The sequence below is a fragment of the Echinops telfairi genome, unplaced genomic scaffold (assembly GCF_000313985.2).
Source record: "Echinops telfairi isolate 266 unplaced genomic scaffold, ASM31398v2 ScPeMD7_7468;HRSCAF=8506_0, whole genome shotgun sequence".
Taxonomy (NCBI): domain Eukaryota; kingdom Metazoa; phylum Chordata; class Mammalia; order Afrosoricida; family Tenrecidae; genus Echinops; species Echinops telfairi.
In genome coordinates, this window is record NW_022111369.1 from 43,972,106 (window position 1) to 43,984,507 (window position 12,402).

The window sequence follows — 12,402 nt, forward strand, 5'->3', positions numbered from 1 at the left end:
TTTTTTTTTTTTTGAAGTTGAGAAAGATTTTATTGACTGGGTATCCAGTTTTTATACTGCCCACTTATATTAACCTAGTGCTTGGAGGAGACAAGTATGTTCTTTGATGTGAAGAATCTTTATTCCATTTGGAACCTTGTGAGTCCGTGTTCATAAGCAAAGTCAAATCAGAGCAGGCCATCCATAAAGTCAGCAGCAGTATGCACCAATTTTAGCTTCATCTAGTGGGGTTCTGGTCAACTTAATGTGGGCTGCCTCCCTTGGCCCCACCAGGGTGCCCATTGGTTGCCTTGCCTTTTGACCACAGGCCCAGTCCCCAATTTTTAACAACTTCAGCCCCCTTGGGCTAGGCTGCTAGATTCAGCAGCCAATCGCTCCTGTCTTCTTTTTCAGTTCCTGTAAACCAGGTTTACGGGTGTTAGTGACCAAACTGAGCCCGTTTTCTTCTTGCTGCAATTCTTTCCACTATCATTGCCATTGTCATTGCCAAAATACAATTCCCCTACGATGGGGCTTCTCTTTTTACCTTTTGGTGAGGTCTCTTGATGCTCACAAATGCATGTATTTTAGGATGTCCCACTTCTCTACCTTGTCATTTGCCGTATAGGTATTTTTATTATGTTTGCGAGTGTGTTTATGCCTTGTCTTAGGACCCCTGAGTTAGACCCTATTTTGTGATGGATGATCTTCAGTGTTCTGGGGTTTACATTTCAGTCTTTAATCCGTGTTGAGTTCATGTTTGCATCTGGTGTGAGGTCTGAGTCTGGCTTCCTTCCTCTGCAAATGGAGATCCAATGTTGCCAGCACCATTTGTTGAAGAGAAGATCTCTTCCCCTTGCAATGTCTGTAGCAGCATTTTAAAAGGAGGGTTCTATGCCATTTCATTTTGTGCGTGTCCAGTATTTCTTCCTGTCAACTGTTTAGGCTGGCATAGAGACTGCTTGCCTTTGAGGGCATCTTCTGACCTTTTGTAACGTTTCTTGGGAAAGCATCAGCAAGTTTGCCTCTCCCCAAACCTGTTTCTGTTCGCTTCAGCGTTCATAAGAATGGTAATAATATTTATCGAACACTTGTACAGCATGCCAGGCTATTTATATGCTTCATTTCCTTCAATCCTTAAAAACTCGTTCACACGATACATACTATAAGCAGTCCCCTTGTACAGATGGAAAATTGTGACACAGAGCGCTTATGTCCTTTGCCTAAGGACTCATAGGTGCTAAGTGAAGGAACCAGGGAGTCAAATGTGAACGGGCTTCAGAAGCAGTGGCCTCACTCGAAGGGTGGAGAAAGGTGATGATTGCACCCCTTGAGCTTAAATTTCTGAATATAGAGTTTGAAAAAGGCTCTGTTTTCCAGTGGAAACCTTAAATCTATTTATGAGCTGCCACATAAAGTTTGCTTCCACTGAATTCCTTCTGACCAGTAACCAGCAACCTGTATAGCTTTTCCCTCAGGCAGAGTTCATTAGAGAGTGGATTGTGGCCACTCCCCTGGCCTGTCCAGGGAGAAGCAAGGTAGCCTTTAGGGAACCTCACCTGGGTGTGCTCTTAGTGGAAATTAGGGTGCTAGGGCCATGAGTCACACGCTGACTGCCTTGGCCAGAGGCCCTGAATCAATCTTGTGAGCTAACATAATGCACACGTTATCATCTTGTAAATCTAATATCATGTACGGATCCCAACCATGGTCCCATTCCCCATTCTGCAGTCCCATCTGGAACTGTGATGCAGTGAGTTTTTACAACCAGTTCCTTTGTGCTCCGGTGTCCTTTTTTTTTTTTTTTAAATCATTTTATCGGGGACTCGTACAACTCTGATCACAATCCACCCATCCATCCATTGTGTCAAGCACATTTGTACATTTGTTGCCATCATCATTCTCACGTGTCCTTTTCAGGCCTCTGAATCTCTGCAAACGCTTGACCACATTACAACCTCGTGTTAACGGTCTCCCTCATCCAGGTAGTGCATCTTTACCTTTGCCTTGTCATTTCCTGTTTAAGACTTAATGCGTGTTCTCATTACATTATATTTGAGGTTTGGAGCCTCTTTGCACCTTAGCAGTCCTTGTGCTGTGCTGGATCACACATCGTACCCGAAAGCTCATCAGTTTGCACCCAGCAGCCCCCACGGGAGAAAGCTGAAGCGTTCTACTCCACTGAAAACTCACAGTCTCGAGAGCCCACAGGGGCAGTTCTGTCCTGTCCTGTAGGGTCCCGATGAGTCAGAATTGATACAAAGGCTGTGAGTTGCTTTGGTTTGTACCCTAAAAAAGGGGATGGTACCAAGCTGATCTCAGGGTTAAAGGGGGGCGGGGGTGAGAGCTGCCCAAGGCAGGAGAGTCACTAGTGTTGGTCGTGCTCATCATCCTTTGTGTGTGGCACTTAACGCACACACAAACCCTCCCCACCCTCATGGCTCCCCTTTCCACCTTGGCCAGTGGGAGGAGAGGTGCTGCAAGGGGCACTGGGGGCTGGGCCCAGAGGGGTGGCATGCAGGGTGATTCTTGGCCCAGCTCTAGGGTGAGGGGTGGAACAGGGCCAGGACACTAGAAGTAGGTCTTCAGGCTGGCTCCACCCACTGGGAGGAGGGTATGACTACATGAGTTAACCACACTGGGTGACCCCAATGCTGGGGATACCACTGTTGAGAGCCCCAACAAGGTTGAACTTTATCTGAACCTGTGCTCCCAGTGATGGTTAAGAAGCCCCCCAACCTTTCTGTTCCGGTGAATCCCAAACCACTCTGACTGTTCTGTAGAGACAGGTAGACAAGAGATTCATTAAGATGGGTGAAGGTGGTAGCTTAGAATAGTTTTCATCTTGGGAAAAAATTTAAAACCATCCTCGTGGGTCCATGGTAGAATTCTCCTTTCCTTTGTCAGAAATCCGGGCTCAAGCCCCAGCCACTGTTCTGCAGGGGTAGCTGCCACCTGTCTGTCAGCGGGGGTTTGTGTGCTGGAATGATCTTCACCAGGGTTCAGTGGAGCTTCCAGATGAATATAAAAGGGACTAGAGAAGATCAGCCAATGAGCGCCCAGTGAGTCAGAGAGGTCTGATCCGCAAGGCATCTTGGGGAGGGCACAAGACCAAGCAGCATTCCATTCCCCCACGCGCTAGTCGGGTACCAATTCATGGCCGTTAACAATAACACGAAAGCCCAGGCCACTGTCTTTTCGGTGGGATTAAAAGAAAATTATTATATGGTCTCAGTTTCCCCCTCTTTGGTGATGGAACTAAGCTCTTAATTTGTAAGAGAGAAGTAAGATTCAAATCAGTAAGTTAAATATTGTACATAAAATAAAATATTTTTACTACACCTCTAAATATCTTCCTATTCTGAAATCATAGTGCGCATCACCACGGCTATGAAGTTGACCATCTTAGTGAGGGGCTTCTATTTGCAATAGCCTGAGTAAATCATCTCCTAAATGATGTGCATTGTCTTCACATACTCTACTAAGGGCAAAATCAGGATTACCTTAAACCAAACTTATCACTGCCATCGAGTCATGCCGACTCATAGCAACCCTGTAGGACATCGAACTGCCTCCTGCGAGTTGCTGAGACTAACTCTGAGTAGAACACCTCCTCTTTCTCCCTCAGAATTGCTGATGGTTTAGAACGGCTGACCTCATGGTTAGCAGACCAATGCATCACCACTACGAGCTCCTTAGCAATACCTCAGAAAATAAAAATGCAATTTGAAAGGTCTCAAAATGTCAGGAAATGCCCCTTTTGGGGTACTGTTGGCCACACACATTTCATCTATTCTCTTGAAATCATTTCAGAAATGTTTACCAACAGACAGAGGGTCCTTGAGAAGATCTGGTGAGGTCAGTTCTTTGGGTCCTAAAACTGCACAAGTCAAAGGCTCTTCTCAAAGAGAGAGCTGATGCAGTAGAGAGGAGATTTTGAAGACGCGACTCCTTTCCCAAAGTGTATCAAAAAGTAGTGCCTTCCCTGACTCCATTTTCCTGCCTCCCTTTTTAAAATCCCACATACACACAATCCCTTGAAAAATGACTAATTGATTACTTAGAAAAGAGCCTAGCCTATGCTGCATCAGACTGAACTCTTTTGAAACCCAAACCACACTCCCTCCCATTGAGTCTCTGTCAGCTCATAGCCACCTGTAGGGCAGGGCGGAGCTACCCCTACGGGGTTCTTCATCTTTCTCATGAGGACTGGCCTTGTGGTTAGCAGCTCAACAAATAACCACGACACCCCCAGGGCTCCTTATGATAACAGACAGTAAATAGAATATCTGAGGGGCTCTCAACAATAGCAAGGGGAGGAAGAGTTTATACTGTAGAGTTCCTCAAGGATCTGAAGGACATAAAGCTTTCTCCAGGATCTGTTCTAGAAGTATGGCCAGAGGGCCCCTTAGAGGCAAGGGTGGGGAGACTTCGTTTTACATACTTTGGACATGTTGTCAGGAGAGACCAGTCCTGGGAGAAGGATATTGTGGGAAACAGAAAGATTTCTCCCAAGTCGTCTCCTCCAAATATATGCCAAACCTAGCTTCTTGCTACATATGGTGAATGACTGTACACTTGGAGTTCAACAAAAGTAGGTCAAGGGTTATTCTCCCTAAGGGTTATCACCCACCTAAAGCAAGCAGACTGTATAGTCTGCCCCACCCTAAGTAGAGTCCACTCCCTTCTGGTAAGGATAGTAGTAGACTGTTTCCTTGTAGGAGAGCCCAGGGAGGTCAAGCCCGCCCAAGGGTGACCCAGGTTAGGCCGCCATCATGAATCTAGGGTCTGCCTATCACGTCACATGTATACCTTTAGTCCCTCCCCTTCTATCATGTGTATACCCCTAGCTCATCCACTTCCTGTTATGCATATGCCCATGGTATATCCCCCTCCTCTTGCTTGTATTGCCTATTGTACAGCCCCTTCCTGTGATGTACAGTATGTCTTTACCTGTAATTAGGAGGCATGCACACCCCCAAAGATATATAAGCCTCGGTGAGCAATAAACCGCTCTCTCTCCTGCTCTCTCCCCTGCCCTCTTGGCCCATGCTGTGCTCGGACCTGGCTGTTGAAATCATGGACATCCAGGAGGTGAGTATGCTACCATGAAATGTGTCTGACTTCTTTATTTTACTCTCTCTCCTATCTCTCTCATTCTCTATGACTTTATTATAATCTTTATATATCTCATCCGTACAGTTGAGCTTACTGAACCTGTGATTACCTGTGGGGGGCTGGATTTTCCCACAGGATATCGTTCTCTGTAAAGGGGAGGGGCAGCAGAAAAAGAGGAAGGGCCTCAAGGAGATGGATTGACCCGGTGGCAGCACCGAAGAACTCAGGCACAGGAACAATTGAGGACGGCGCGGGACCAGGCAGTGTTTCGTTCTGCTGTGCATAAGGTCACTGTGGGTTGGAATTACATACTCTGTAAAGAATTAGTGTCAGAAACTCACAGGGGCAGGTCTACCCTCTCTTGTAGGGTCACTGCGAGTTGGTGTCAATTTGTTGGCAGCAAGTTTTTGAGAAGGATGCAGATCGGCCCTGGGGGCACTGTGGGTCACCCCTCCAGCTGCCAACTGCCAGGTTGGCTGTTCAAACCCACCAGTCGCTCTACTGGAGAAAGCTGAGACTGTTTCTGTCTACCCTCACTCCCAGAAAGAGAGCCAGCCTCGGGAATGTGGGAGTTGCTGTGAGTTGGATGGACTGGGTGGCAATGGGCTTGGGTTTGAAGGATGCAGACTTTTGAAACCCCCAAACTAGGAAGAGATAAAGTATTTGCCTGGTTCCCTCTTTCCTTTGTTGAAGTAATAGTACAATCTCTTCTCGCTGGTAAAATGTGTGTGTGTGGAAACAAGACAAGGGGGCTATGAGGAGAAATAATGGACCAAAAAAAGGGTTAATAGGTAAAAGTGCTCTCAGCTGCCTGGATGCGTGCCAAGCACTCTGCCAGACACTAACCTCACACTCACTGTCACTGGCTTGATCCTAACTCACGGCCGCCCTGTCTTATAGGGTGGGTTTCTGAAATGGTAATTCTCTATGGGAGTAGAAAGCCTTGTCTTTTCTCAAGGAGCAGCTGGTGGTTTAGAACTTCTGACCTTGAAGTTAGCAACCCAACAGGAAACCACAGCACTGCCAGGCCTCTCATCATTTTATTTAATTAATCCCCACAGCACCCTATGATGATTTCTCTTCGGACTATTTCACTTTTAAAAATGAGGAGACGGAGGTACGGAGAGGTTGATTCACATGGCCAGCAAGATGCACAGGTCACGCTGGGTCCCAGTTGGTCGGCTGCCCCTTTAATCACTGCGCAGGACAGTGGGCCTCGTGCTTCCTGAGAGCGAAGGGGCAGCCGTCAGCACTGGTCCTGGCAGCACGGAAGTCCTCCCAGTGCCGTGCACTGCAGCCAGCAGGACAGGGGCTGGAGGGAGATGGTTTCAAATCTCTACCTGTCTGGGCTGGATGGCTAGGATGGTGGGCCCGGGTTGGATTGCCAGTTCCCCCTCAACCTCAAGGTGGCTGAGAATGGGTCCCCTGTGTGTTCTGCTGTGAAAACGTCCCGATATCTCACTTGAGGTAGCTTCACCATGACTTGTAGAAGTCAATGTAGTTTGGGTTGGATGTTTAGATTTCCATTCAACCAGTGTGATAAAGTCAGCATATTACAAAATAGCAGGCCTGTCTGATCCGGCCCGCTGGGAAATCAGGGAGAAAACAAACCGCTGTTTTCAAATGATTTATTCCATGGGTAAAAGCTGTTTTAAGTGAGAAAGTCCACTTTACCCGCTCGCTGGTGGCAAAGGCTCTGGCTGCTGCAGCTGAATGTAGGCGAGGCAAGAGGGGAGGTAGAGCGTGAGGAGGAGCCCCTCTGAAGGTGCGTCAGTCTTGATTAGCCCTGAGTAGGGAGGGGTGAGCGGGAGCGCTGGTGGAGTAGTGGGGTCCACAGTGAACTGCTCACCCCAAGGTCAGCAGTGTGAACCCTCAGCCGTTCCAGGGACAGTCCCACTTCGTCCTATAAGGCAGCAATGGCAGTGAGTTTGGTTTGGTGAGGGAGTGGTGGGAAGGAACTATTTGGCTGGGGCTAGGGATGGCCACAGGGGTGGGTAGGAGTAGAGCCTATTCAAAGTCCACTGCTGTCGAGTCAATTTTCTCATAACAGTACTATCTAGAGTTTCTGAGGCTGCGAATCATTCCTCTTTCTCCCTTGGAGTGGCTGCTGGGTTTTGACTTAGGGCTCAAGTTCTGGGCCCCGACTTGGCAGAAGGCTATGAATAACAGGGAAAGTCCCGAATCCAGTCTCCATGTGGAGTACACCTCCACCAAATCCCTTCTGGACATTAACCAGATACCTGAACAGCCTTGCCCTCGGGCAGAGTTCATTGTTCAGAGTTCAAGAATGTCTCCCAGGGATTGAATGTGTGTCCCGACTCCAGCAAGCTATTTATTTCCTTAGCACCTCCAAATGAGGTCATCAAGCTGTGATTTGATAGACAGGTGAACTCCTCTGATAGACAGGTGAACTCCACCCCTCCACTCATAAGTCTCAAATTGACAACACATTACGTAACTACCACAGCCCCTCTAGCACAGAGTATAACTAGAACTGCCCTTGTGGATTTCCAAGACCATGGCTTTTTACAGAAGAGAAACCTGGTCTTTCTCCAGTGAGCAGTGGTGAGTTTGAACCTTCAACCCTGTGGTTAGCACCCCTGGTAGATAACCCACTGTGACACCGGAGCTCCTTGTAAGATTTAAAGAGAGACAAGCCGCTCCACTGTGTTCATTTCCTAGCTCTGCTGTGACAAAATAAATAGGGTAGTTTTCAGACTAGAACGTTCTCTCCGTTCTGGAGGCTAGAAGTCCGAATTGCCACGAGCCACACTCTCACTGAAAGGCTTCTAGAGGAAACCCCTTCTCAGGTCTCCTAGCTTCCTTGGCTCACAGCTGCAGCATAACCCTTCAGATGGATTAGGACCCACCCTAGTCCATGTTGACCCATGTTACTGAGAGCTTCATCACCCGTTTCTAAACAAGGCCACATCCACAGCATTGACGACTTCGCCATATCTTTTTAGGTTCACAATCCAATCCATTCCATCCACCTTTGGGAAAAAGCAGCAGCCCTGGGGGTGTCGTGAGCTATGCGATGAGCTGCTGACCACAAGATCAGTGGTTCAAACCCAGCAGACATCACTCCTCAGGAGAGAGATGAGGGTGTCTACGCCCTGAAAGATTGAAAGTCTCAGACACTCCCTAGGGCGGTCCTATTTTGTCCTATATGGTCATGCTGAGTCAGAATGGAAAGTTTTGGTGAAAGGAACCACGTGAGCCTACAAAATAGGAACAATTGCAGGATGTCACACTGGAGACTGAACCACCCATCCAAAGCCAAACCCACCGCCATCAGTTAGATCCTGACTCACAGCGGTCCTGTAGGGAGTTTCTGGGGCTTTCGGAAATTTTTAAGGAGCTGAAGCCTCATCTTTCTCCTGAGGAGGGGCTGTGTACTAAACTAGGTGTAGGGTATGCCCTAAGAATTTGAGATAAAACAGCAGATGAGATGTTGAACAAGACAGGTGTGGGACAGCAACCCTGGCTGAGGATGATGGAGGCAGTCAGGCCTGGTGTTGAGCCCAGGACAAGAGAGGGTGAGACAAGGAGTTTTCTCCAGAGTAGACAGAAGGTCTTTCCCCACTAGGGCCTGTGCCCCAAATCCAGACTCTAGCCTGGTACCTGTGAGATGTATTTCTGTTCATTAAAATTACCCACTTGTGAAATGTCTAGTAATGCACCACGAAGAAACTAACCAAGCCACACCCAAGCTCACTGCCATCAAGTCAATGCCGAAGTCTAGCATTCTACCCTGATAGGACAGGGTAGAACCGCCCCCTGTGAGTTGCTGAGACTGGCACTCCGGAGTAGCTGGTAGTGGTGAACTGCTAACCTAGCAGATTGCAACTGGACGCATCACCACTATGCCACCAGGGCTCCAGGAAAGGATAGAACACATTTAACCCAGTATACAATGACTCTATGATCAACATTATTTCAGTATAATTAAAAAAAATAAAACTAAGGTGAGATCTAAAACACCTTTCTTGCTTCCCCAGAGTAGGCCTGCCTTGGGGTCCATAAAGGAGATTCCTCTTCTTGGCCCAGAGTGACTGTGTAATTTGCAACAGGTACCAGTTCATTCAGAAGTGCACTTGTTCTTCCCAGGTAAAGTGCTCTGGATTTAGGTATGGAGAGCTCTCTGGGACTATTTCTGTGGTCTCCCTGTCAGGGATCAGCCCTGTCCGCTGAGCATGCCTGTCTGAGCCCCCATGCATCGACCCCTTGTCAGAGAATTAGTTGGACTCACAGTAGCCCCTGGTGTTATTTTTTCTGACTGTGACCTTTATGGAAGCAGACCCCCAAGCCTTTCTTCTGTGACACCACTGTGTGAGTTCCAACCATCCATTTTTTTTTGTCTGCCAGGCAATTGCAACTTCTTGGATGTAGAGGGAGGATGAAATCTCACCTTCAGGAAGAGATGATTCTGGAACAAACAAACAACAAAAATACAACGATGTGATCATGTCAATTAGCAGCAGCCGTGATATGTCCCAAGAATCCAGGTGGCATAGTGGTTACTTGTGAGGCTGTTAACTGTAAGGTCATCAATTGGAAACCACCGGCTGCTCCCCAGGGGGATGACAAGGCTTTCTATCCCGCACAGTTGCAGTCACAGATATCGGCAAGAACCGTTCTGCTGTGTCCTATGAGGTCACTCTAAGTTGGAATTGACCCGATGGCCGTGAGTGAGTGATATATGTCCCACAGTCCAGAAATGAGAAGGAAGCCCCCAGGGGCCTTGAGCAGCTTGTGCCCAAATTTGGGGACTTTGGGGAGAAAGGAGTTGTTGTAGCATACGGAGGAGGATGGAACAGAACCGAACGGCAACCAAAAGTTGCTGTGAGACAGGAAGTACTGGAGAATCGGATTCCGCTATTTGGGGGTGGGAGGGGTTTTTCTTTAGCTGCTTATATTTTCTGTAATTAGGTCATTTTCATTCTCTCTTAGTGCTCAGTACATTTTTAAAATGCTAGTCTGCTCAGCTGTGCTGAGGAACCAAGAAAGAGTTTTTTGTCTAAATTGGATCTGAGTGCTAAAGTGGAAGCGGCTTCCCAGCCAACCGCTAAGCAGTGGAGACAGTGGGATTTGTGTTGGCACAGTGAGAGGTACCCAAAGGGGGAGGGCATAGAGGCAACCGAGCTGGAAACCCTTGTTCAGAAACGCTCCACACATCCAGAAAAGTTCACCAAACCTGGCTGCTTCTCTCCATTCCTGTGAGAGAGCTCTTGTGGTGTAGTGGTTACACGTAGGGCTGCAGCCTTCGAAGTTCAGCAATTCAAAACCATCACGGGTCAACTCATGGGAGAAAGATGGAGCTTTCTGCTGCCATGAAGAGTTTCAGTCTTGGAAGCTCATAGAGGCAGTTCTGCCCTGTCCTATAAGGCTGCTGTGTGTTGCCATCGACTCAATGGCAGCGAGTTTGGTTAGAATTTGGGTCTCTCTCCCTGTGGTGTCTTTACTCTGGGGCATCCAGAAGAGGGGCATGAAGCAGATGGGTACCCTTGGAGCTTACACTCAGGATGGAGCCAGCAAGGTATGGGGGTGAGGGGCTGCGAGGGAGAAGTTTGAGCAGGAACCACTGGGCTGCCAGTTACCAAATCATCTTTTCTAGCTGGGGAAGCAGTGTGGGACACATGTAGATTGCAGGAGGACCTCAACCAGTGCCCAGGGCAAGGTCCCCGTGAGGTTTTGGTGGGCTGGTCCAGCCTCTGAAGCTAAGGGAGGCACAGGGCAGAGGCCAGCTAAATGACTGCCATGTAAAGCAGAGATAAAGGTGGAATAGACTGAGGCCATAGAAAGCTAGAGGTGGACAAAGGCTGACCAGTGTAGGTCACCAAGGGCCACCAGGCACACTGGCCACAAGAGATGGAAGAGTTGACTCATTCTAGACCCCATCCAGGTTCTATTTGAGTCCAGGCCTGGTTTCTAGAGTTGCTGCTCCAAGTCCTATGGGGCCACCACTAAACAGAGTTGGGGGTGGGCAGCCACTGTCATGGCCAGTGCCAAGGTTCAGGCTGCCTTCACCATCTGCTGCACTCCTCTGAGTATACCAGATTAGCTTAAAACAACAAGCCTTTCTTTGCTCACAAATCAGCCTTTCAGGCAGAGCTCAGGGGTGCCGCTTGTCTCTGCCCCAGACTGTCTGGGTCTCATGCTTCCAATGGCTGCCAGTGGGGCCAGCCGGGATCTGCAGGATATCTCTCATCTTGCACACTGAGGACACTTCCTCGGGTCTCTCCCATGTTCTCCATCATGCTGGCCTCAGGGTAGTTCCACTTAGTGGTAGCTCGGGACTCCAACTGGACCGATACGTAACATCATGATAAATGCACAACAGATTGGAATTGTCAAGGAGCGTGTCTTGCTTGCACCCACAATCATTGCTCATGAAAACAGCAGTCAGGAGATTAAAATACGTGTTGCATTGGGTCAATCTGCTGCACAAGACCTTCTTAAGAGTACTGAATAGCAAGAGGTTACTTGGAAGACAAAGTTGTACCTGACCGAAGCCATGGTATTTTGAATTGCTTCATATGCATGTAAAAGTTGGACATTGAACTAGAAAGACTAAAGAAGAATTGGTGTGTTTGAATTGTGGTGTTGGAGAAGACTATTGAAAGCACCATGGATTGCTCAACCGACAAATCTGTCTTGGAAGAAGTACACCCAGAGAGCTACTTAAAGGCAAGGATGGGGAGACTTTGTCTCAGTACTTTGGACATGTTTTCAGGAGACACCAGTCCCTGGGGAAGGGCATAATGCTTGGTAAAGCAGAGGGGCAGTGAAACAGAGGAAGACCTTAAACAAGACGGCTTGACATAGTGGCTGCAACCACGGGCTCAAGCACAGGACAATGGTGAGTGTGGTGCAGGACCGACCAGTGTTTCACTTCGTTGTGCATAAGATTGCTATGGGTTAGCAGTTACATCATCTCCTGTCAACTTGGATGAAGGGGTGGAGTCTATCTTGTCAATCAGGTCATAGCCAATGAGGCCTCTGTGTGGGCATGGCTTTCTCCTGAGGATTCTGGGAACTCCTGACTTCCTCCCTGGAGATGGAACATACATTCTCTGCTTCACATTCCTGTTGACAAGACACATGAAGTTATGCTGATGGAGCCAGAGCCCTGGAGTTGGAGGAGCCACATAGAGACCCATGCTGAGATGCTTCCACCACCACTGGATCCACAAGACTTTCCACCCAGTGGCCTGTGATCTTCCTGAATCTGGCGTCATTGCATGTGTTGCATGAGACTGAAGAAGAATTTACAGACTGGTATCAGACAGATGGGCTAATATT

At 48.2% G+C, this 12,402-nt stretch overlaps 1 long non-coding RNA gene across 2 annotated transcripts in view; it reads right to left on the reverse strand.

Annotated features, from left to right (window-relative positions):
- Window positions 1-6,646: 6,646 nt before the first annotated feature.
- The window catches only part of LOC123520984, a 13,556-nt gene continuing 7,800 nt past the window's right edge, over window positions 6,647-12,402 (reverse strand). Inside the window, exons 2-3 of one of the 2 annotated variants that reach the window (XR_006679488.1) lie at window positions 9,509-9,526; window positions 6,647-7,000 (exon numbers count right to left, since the gene is read on the reverse strand). This is a non-coding gene — a long non-coding RNA (uncharacterized LOC123520984). Of the gene's footprint in view, window positions 7,001-9,349; window positions 9,527-12,402 lie in introns of both variants that reach the window. The other variant, XR_006679489.1, reaches the window with a different exon arrangement.